This window comes from Syngnathus typhle, linkage group LG9 (assembly GCF_033458585.1).
Source record: "Syngnathus typhle isolate RoL2023-S1 ecotype Sweden linkage group LG9, RoL_Styp_1.0, whole genome shotgun sequence".
Lineage (NCBI taxonomy): Eukaryota > Metazoa > Chordata > Actinopteri > Syngnathiformes > Syngnathidae > Syngnathus > Syngnathus typhle.
This window is the reverse complement of record NC_083746.1, coordinates 14,116,861-14,125,563: the sequence shown is the minus strand read 5'-3', so window position 1 is coordinate 14,125,563 and position 8,703 is coordinate 14,116,861.

Genomic DNA, 8,703 nt, shown 5'->3' with positions numbered 1-8,703 from the left:
TTACGGTGGTGTACAAGCTAGGCCCTGAAATGTACATCAGTGACACACTTAGTAGAGCCAGCACCCTGCCACGGAAAACAGACACAGGGTACCGACGAGAAATGGTCTGCAGCATGCAACAGGAGCAGTGTGACGCAGCGGCCATTCAGCAGACAGACTACCTCAATGTCAGCAGCCAGCGCCTGGCACAGATCCGAGCACACACAGAGGAGGATGCGTGTCTCCAAACCCTCAAGACAGTCGTACTGCAGGGATGGCCAGAACACAAAGAAGAGGCCCCCATATTCATTAGGGACTACTGGGCCATCAGAGATGAAATAAACGCACAGGATGGTGTGCTCTTCAGGAGCCAGCGCGTCATCATTCCGAAAGCTATGCGTCCGGAAAAGCTGAGGAGGATCCACTGCAATCATGTGGGTGACGAAGCATGCTACAGACATGCCCGCGATACATTGTACTGGCCTGGCATGCAAGGGGAAGTCAAAGACTATGTACAGCAGTGCTCTGTGTGTAACGAGTATGCGCACGAGCAACAGAAAGAGACCATGATGTCACACCCGCTCCCCACGCGTCCATGGCAGCTGGTAAGCATGGTACAGCATGGTACAGCTATGCAGCACAGAACTTTTTTCTTGTGGTGGACCACTTCTCTGACTTCTGGGAGATCGACCTGTTTCCTGACTTGTCGGCCAACATCACGATCCGACGAATCAAGGCACAGTTTGCACGTTATGGCGTCCCGGACAGAGCAATTTCGGATGAGGGGAGCCAGTTTGCGTGTAGTGAGTTCCGGGCATTTTCGAGGGAGTGGGGCTTCGAACATGTCATGTCCTCACCGCGGCACCCTGAGGCTAATGGCAAAGCAGAATCGGCAGTAATGATTGTGAAGGGCCTGTGCAAAAAAGCTGACCGTGCCAAGGAGGACCCCTGGAAGGCCATTCTGCATTGGTGAAACATTGCATTGCAGCCCAGCACAGCGGCTCATGTCACGAAGGCTGAGAACCTTTCTTCCTGTGGCCGACCAGCTACTTGCACCTCAGGTCATCACAAGGGTTCCCGACAAGCTGAGGGGGAAGCATCAGGCGGCGAAGCTAGTGTATGACAAAGCGGTGAGGGATCTGCCGGAACTGAATGTCGGCCTGCCCATCAGGATGAAGCCGCTCCCGGGAGACAGGACGGGCAGAGGAAGGCGAGGGGTGTGCCTGCAGCAGTTGGGACTCCGATCCTATCTGGTCAACGTGGAGGGGACAACATATCGACGTAACAGAATTGATCTTCCACCGGCTGAGACGACCCCTGCCCAACCGCTGGCTCGACCAGGATTGACCCAAGAGCAGCCTGCGAATGGAAGCAGCAATGGAGGCGGCTTTGGCGGAGCCGGGGAGTCTCCACTGTCTTCAGCCTCCTGACAGTCTTGACCTCTAGGTCACACATGGACTGTGACACACACACATACACTCGAATACGGCATGCAAGGACTGGGTGCACTCTCAAACACACGTGGACTGTGAATTCTGTTGAAAAAAAAAAAAGGAAGTAAGTAATGTAACAAACAAAATAAGTGATGTTCTGATTTATTGTGATTTTGATGACAGGTGTGTTTTTATCCTGCTACTATGTAGTGTCACGTTCTATGACCATATATTTGATATCTGACATTTGATGCTGAACCAGGTATTGCTATCTCCATCCATCCATCTTCTTCCGCTTATCCGGGGTCGGGTCGCGGGGGCAGCAGCTTCAGGAGGGACTCCCAGACTTCCGTCTCCCCAGCCACTTCATCTAACTCATCCCGGGGTATCCCAAGGCGTTCCCAGGCCAGATGAGAGACATAGTCTCTCCAGCGCGTTCTGGGTCGTCCCCGGGGTCTCCTACCGGTGGGACATGCCCGGAACACCTCCCCAGGGAGGCGTCCAGGAGGCATCCTGATGAGATGTCCGAGCCACCTCATCTGGCTCCTCTCAACGTGGAGGAGTAGCAACTCTACTCCGAGTCTCTCCCGGATGACCGAACTTCTCACCCTATCTCTAAGGGAGAGCCCAGACATCCTGCGGAGAAAACTCATTTCGGCCGCTTTCGGATCTCGTTCTTTCGGTCACGACCCATAGCTCGTGACCATAGGTGAGGGTAGGAGCGTAAATCGACCGGTAAATTGAGAGCTTTGCCTTTTGGCTCAGCTCTCTCTTTACCACGACGGACCGGTACAGAGTCCGCATTACTGCCGACGCTGCCCCGATCCGCCTGTCGATCTCGCGCTCCATCCTCCTCTCACTCGTGAACAAGACCCCAAGATACTTAAACTCCTCAACTTGGGGCAGGATCTCATCCCCGATCCGGAGAGGGCATTCCACCCTTTTCCGATCGAGGACCATGGACTCGGATTTGGAGGTGCTGACCCTCATCCCGACCGCTTCACACTCGGCTGCGAACCGCTCCAGTGAGAGCTGGAGATCACGGCCTGAAGAAGCCAACAGCACCACGTCGTCTGCAAAAAGCAAAGACGCAATGCTGAGGTCCCCAAACCGGACACCCTCAACGCCTCGGCTGCGCCTAGAAATTCTGTCCATAAAAATTATGAACAGAATCGGTGACAAAGGGCAGCCTTGGTGGAGTCCAACCCTCACTGGAAACGGATCCGACTTACTGCCGGAAATGCGGACCCAACTCTGGCATCGGTGATACAGGGACCGAACCGCCCTTATCAGTTGGCTCGGTACCCCATACTCCCAAAGCACCCCCCACAGAACCTCCCGAGGGACACGGTCGAACGCCTTCTCCAAGTCCACAAAACAAATGTGGACTGGTTGGGCGAACTCCCATGCACCCTCGAGGATCCTGCTCAGGGTGAAGAGCTGGTTCACTGTTCCACGGCCAGGACGAAAGCCACACTGTTCCTCCTGAATCCGAGGTTCAACCTCCCGACGGACCCTCCTCTTCAGCACCCCTGAATAGACCTTACCAGGGAGGCTGAGGAGTGTAATTCCCCTGTAATTGGAACACACCCGCCGGTCCCCCTTCTTAAAGAGGTGAACCACCACCCCAGTCTGCCAATCCAGAGGCACTGTCCCCGATGTCCACGCGATGTTGTAGAGACGTGTCAGCCATGACAGCCCCACAACATCCAGAGCCCTTAAGAAATCCGGGCGGATCTCATCCACCCCCGGGGCCTTGCCACCGAGGAGTTTTTTAACTACCCCAGTGACTTCGACCCCAGAGATTGAAGAGTCCGCCTCAGAGTCCCCAGGCCCTGCTTCCACAATGGAAGGCATGTACGTAGGTGGAATTGAGGAGGTCTTCGAAGTATTCTCCCCACCGACACACGACGTCCCGAGTCGAGGTCAGCAGCACGCCATCGCCACTGTAAACAGTGTTGACGATGCACTGCTTCCCCCTCCTGAGACGCCGGATGGTGGACCAGAATTTCCTCGAAGCCGTCCGGAAGTCATTCTCCATGGCCTCGCCAAACTCCTCCCACGCCCGGGTTTTTGCCTCACCAACCGCCGAAGCCGCGTTCCGCTTGGCCATCCGGTACCTGTCAGCTGCCTCCGGAGTCCCGCAGGCCAAAACGGCCCGATAGGACTCCTTCTTCAGCTTGACGGCATCCCTTACCACTGGTGTCCACCAGCGGGTTCGGGGATTGCCGCCACGACAGGCACCAATGACCTTACGGCCACAGCTCCGGTCGGCCGCCTCAACAATGGAGGCACGGAACAAGGTCCACTCGGACTCAATGTCCCCCCCCTCCCCCGGGACGTGGGAAAAGCCCTGCCGGAGGTGGGAGTTGAAGCTCTTCCTGACAGGGGATTCCGCCAGACGTTCCCAGCAGACCCTCACAGAGCGTTTGGGTCTGCCAGGTCGGACCGGCATCTTCCCCCACCATCGGAGCCAACCCACCACCAGGTGGTGATCAGTTGACAGCTCCGCTCCTCTCTTCGCCCGAGTGTCCAAAACATGCGGACGCAAATCCGATGACACGACTACAAAGTCAATCATCGAACTGGACGTGCACACATGGACACCCTTATGTTTGAACATGGTGTTCATTATAGAAAATCCGTGTCGAGCACAGAAGTCTAATAATAGAACACCACTCGGGTTCAGATTGGGGGGGCCGTTCCTCCCAATCACGCCCTTCCAGGTCTCACTGTCATTGCCCACATGAGCATTGAAGTCACCCAGTAGAACGATGGAGTCCCCAGAAGGAGCGCTCTCCAGCACTTCCTCCAGGGACTCCAATAAGGGTGGGTACTCTGAGCTGCCGTTTGGTGCATAGACACAAAAAACAGTCAGGACCCGTCCCCCCACCCGAAGGCGGAGGGAGGCTACCCTCTCGTTCACCGGGGTGAACCCCAATGTGCAGGCGCCCAGCCGGGGGGCAATAAGTATACCCACACCTGCTCGACGCCTCTCACCGTGGGCAACTCCAGAGTGGAAGAGAGTCCAGCCCCTCTCGAGAGGGCTTGTACCGGAACCCAAAGTGTGCGTCGAGGCAAGTCCGACTATATCTAGTCGGAACTTTTCTGCCTCGCACACCAGCTCGGGCTCCTTCCCAGCCAGAGAGGTGACATTCCATGTCCCAAGAGCCAGCTTCTGCAGCCGGGGATCAGACCGCCAAGGTCCCTGCCTTTTGCCGCCGCCCAGCTTGCACTGCACCCGACCCCTTTGGCCCCTCCCACAGGTGGTGAGCCCATGGGAAGGGGGACCCACGTCCTTTTCGGGCTGTGCCCGGCCGGGCCCTATGGGCGAAGGCCCGGCCACCAGACGCTCGCCTTCGAGCCCCGCCTCCAGGCCTGGCTCCAGAGGGGGGCCCCGGTGACCTGCGTCCGGGCGAGGGAAATCTGTGTCCATATATATTTTTCATCATAAGGGGCTTTTAGAGCCGTGCTTTGTCTGGCCCCTCACCTAGGACCCGTTTGCCATGGGTGACCCTACCAGGGGCATGAAGCCCCAGACAACATGGCTCCTAGGATCATAGGGGCACGCAAACCCCTCCACCACGATAAGTTGACGACTCACGGAGGGGGTATTGCTATCTGAGGTTGAATATAGTGTTACTAATATCTTGTTGGTTTACAGTTGATTTACAGGCAGCATTGTTCCAGTGTGGATACTTTACTATAGGAACGGAGATGTTACAGGGTGATTGTATTGACATAGTGTGCCACCCTGTGGCAGCCACAGAGTCCTCATTTATAATAAGCCTGTGTCACGTGTGGTTACTCCAGTTATATGTCCTACTTGCAGCGTGAATACACGGTACTGAGACATAGCTGGACTCGTGTCTTCCTTATCATGCACCACACATTATAATAATCACTTCCTAAAGTGATTCGTTCTTTTTTCAGTTCATATGACTTCAACCAGTAGGTGTCCGTAATGCGCACTGAAGCTGGTGCCACCTCGCCGGAAAACAAAACGAAGAAAAAAACGACGTAACTTCCCGTTCACGAACGAGTCGTGAATTGTATTTCCCTTTCACCAACGAACGGATCGGTGAGTAAACGAGTCAGTGAGTGATTTGCATTCCCAGTTCATCGCGAAAACGATCAGTGAGGGAACGAGTCAACGAGTGAACTACCTTCCCGTGCATCAACGGATCAGTCAGTGAACATTTTGCGTTTTCTGGCGTGAACTATGTAAGCCAGAATGTAGATTTACGATTTACTTCTAGTAGTTTTGAAATAGCGTGTGTGCATATTCTACATGTCTAAATATTGTTATCCAATATATCTACTGCAATTTCACATTAAATTGCTGGTTTGAAATTTACTTTTAATATTATTATTATTATTATTATTATTATTATTATTATTATTATTATTATTATTATTATTATTATTAGAATTATTATTATTTTAATAAACATTTATGTTAAAACTTGTCTGGTGTTTTATTCCTTGTTTTTATATTCGCCAATCAAAACATAAATGTCGGCCTAACTTTTTTTTTTCAACCTTTTAATCAAACACAAACACATTCGGTATAATAACACCATCAATTACAACCCAACAAATACAAAACTAAAACATCAATGTCGGCATAACGCAGGGGTGTCAAACTCATTTTCTTCGTGGGCCGCATTGTAGTCATAGCTTCTTTCGGATGACCATTATGACTGTCAACCCAAATCAATGTATGACCACCTCATATTATATATACAGTAAAAGCTACAAAACAAACTGTTAAATAACTAGTTTTCAAATCAGACGAGTAAAAACTGGTCACATTAAAAAAAAAAAAAAAGATATCACTAAAAGTGAAGACAATTTGCAATTTTAGTAATGACACGAATTTGATGCATAATTTGTCTCCAGGGGCCACACAAAATGAATTGGCGGGCCGTATCTGGAGTTTGACACCTGTGATTTAAACCCTAGTTTGAAACCCTAACTCTAGTATGAACCCTACTTTGAAACTCTAACCCTAGCTTTAAACCCTACTTTGAAACCGTAACCCTAGCTTTAAACCCTATTTTGAAATCCTAACCCTCGTATGAAACCTACTTTGAAGCCCTAACCCTAGCTTTAACCCTACTTTGAAATCCTAACTCTAGTATAAAACCCTGCTTTGAAACCCTAACCCTAGTTGGAACCCCTATTTTGAAATCCTAACCATAGCTTTAAACCCATGTTTGAAACCATAACCCTAGCTTTGAACCCTACGTAGAAACCCTAACTCTAGTATGAAACCCTACTTTGAAAGCCTAACCCTAGATTTAAACATTCCGGACTCTGCCGTACACCTGGAGCGGCTAGCGTGCTATCGGGCGGACCGGGCCATTGTACAAGGGGGGAAATCTCGTGGAGGTGGAATATGCGTCTACATCCGTGACGAATGGTGCCGGGACTCTGTGGTGGTATGCAAGCACTGCTCGCCACTGGCGGAGTTCGTGATCATTAAGTGCCGTCCTTTTTACCTGCCAAGGGAATTTACCGCGATTCTGCTAGTAGCGGTTTACATCCCGCCTTCCAACATCGAAGGCGACAGGATCACGGCTCTTAGTGAACTGTACCAGGCTGTCAGTGAACAAGAGACAGCGCACCCTGACGGTTTCACCATCTTCGCTGGGGATTTTAATCATGCTAACCTGAAGTCTGTTTTTCCGAGGCTTCACCAGCATGTTAATTTTCCTACGCGTGGCGACAGCTTCCTGGACCGGGTCTACTCTTCGCATAAAGGAGCTTTCAAAGCCGCCCCCCTCCCCCATCTTGGACTTTCTGACCATATCACTGTTATGCTTTTGCCCGCATACAGACAAATGGTGAGAGCGTCCAGGCCGGTTCGCAAGCAGGTACGGGTGTGGCCTGAGGGTGCCTCTGATGCACTGCGTGACTGCTTTGGCTCTACTGCCTGGGACATGTTTAGGAGGGCTGCCACTTGCGACGATCGGACAGACATTGAGGAGTATACTGACTCTGTTTCCTCCTACATCAGGAAGTGCATTGATGATGTGACTCTCTCAAAATCCATCGTCACTCGGGCTAACCGGAAGCCATGGCTGACAGGGGCTGTCTTCAGGCTGCTGAGGGCCAGGGACAAAGCCTTTAGAGCAGGGGATGAGGCTGGCTTGAGGACTGCGAGGGCCGACCTGTCCCGGGGCATCAAAGAAGCAAAGAGGGCGTTCTCGTGCAAAATTACCGCCCACTTCAAGGACAGCAGGGACGCACGGAGCCTTTGGCAAGGCATTCAGACCATCACGGATTACAAGCCCGCGCCGCAGAGCTGTGAAGGCGACGTCCGTCTGCTAAATGACCTCAACCGCTTCTTTGCTCGCTTCGACGCTCAGAACAGCACTTGCCCGCTAAAGGCCACTCCCCCTTCACACGAGCTGCCCCTGTGCCTCTCCGCCGACAGCGTGAGGAGGGCGCTTGCCGCTATCAACATCCGTAAGGCGGCGGGCCCTGACAACATCCCGGGTCGGGCGCTGAAGGACTGCGCTGGTGAGCTGACGGATGTCTTCACGGACATCTTTAACACTTCCCTGCAGCAGGCCATCGTCCCGTCGTGTTTCAAAGCTGCCACCATTGTACCTGTGCCGAAGAAACCCGCTCCGTCCTGCTTCAATGACTACCGCCCCGTAGCACTCACGCCCATCATCATGAAGTGCTTTGAGCGGCTTGTCATGGAGCACATCCGATCCGTTCTCCCCCCCACCATTGACCCCTTCCAGTTTGCGTACCGAGCCAAACGGTCTTCTGAGGATGCCATCTGCTCTGCCCTCCACTCGGCCCTCACCCACCTGGAGAGGAGGGACTCGTATGTGAGATTGCTGTTTGTGGACTTCAGTTCTGCCTTCAACACCATTGTGCCACAACGCCTCATCAGCAAACTTGACGCGCTGGGCCTCAGTACCTACCTCTGCAACTGGCTACTGGACTTCCTCTGTCAGAGGCCACAGGTAGTACGTGTTGGCAACAAAATCTCCGCCAGCATCACGCTGAGCACGGGGGCCCCCCAAGGCTGCGTGCTCAGTCCGCTGCTCTTCACCCTCCTGACGCATGACTGCACTGCAACCTACAGCGACAACCGTATCGTGAAGTTTGCTGACGACACGACTCTGGTGGGTCTCATCACCAAGGGAGACGAGACTCAATACAGGCTGGAGGTTGACCTTCTGACCACGTGGTGCAGGGACAACAACCTCCTGCTGAACGTCGACAAGACCAAGGAGATTGTTGTGGACTTCCGGAAGGGTCACACCCA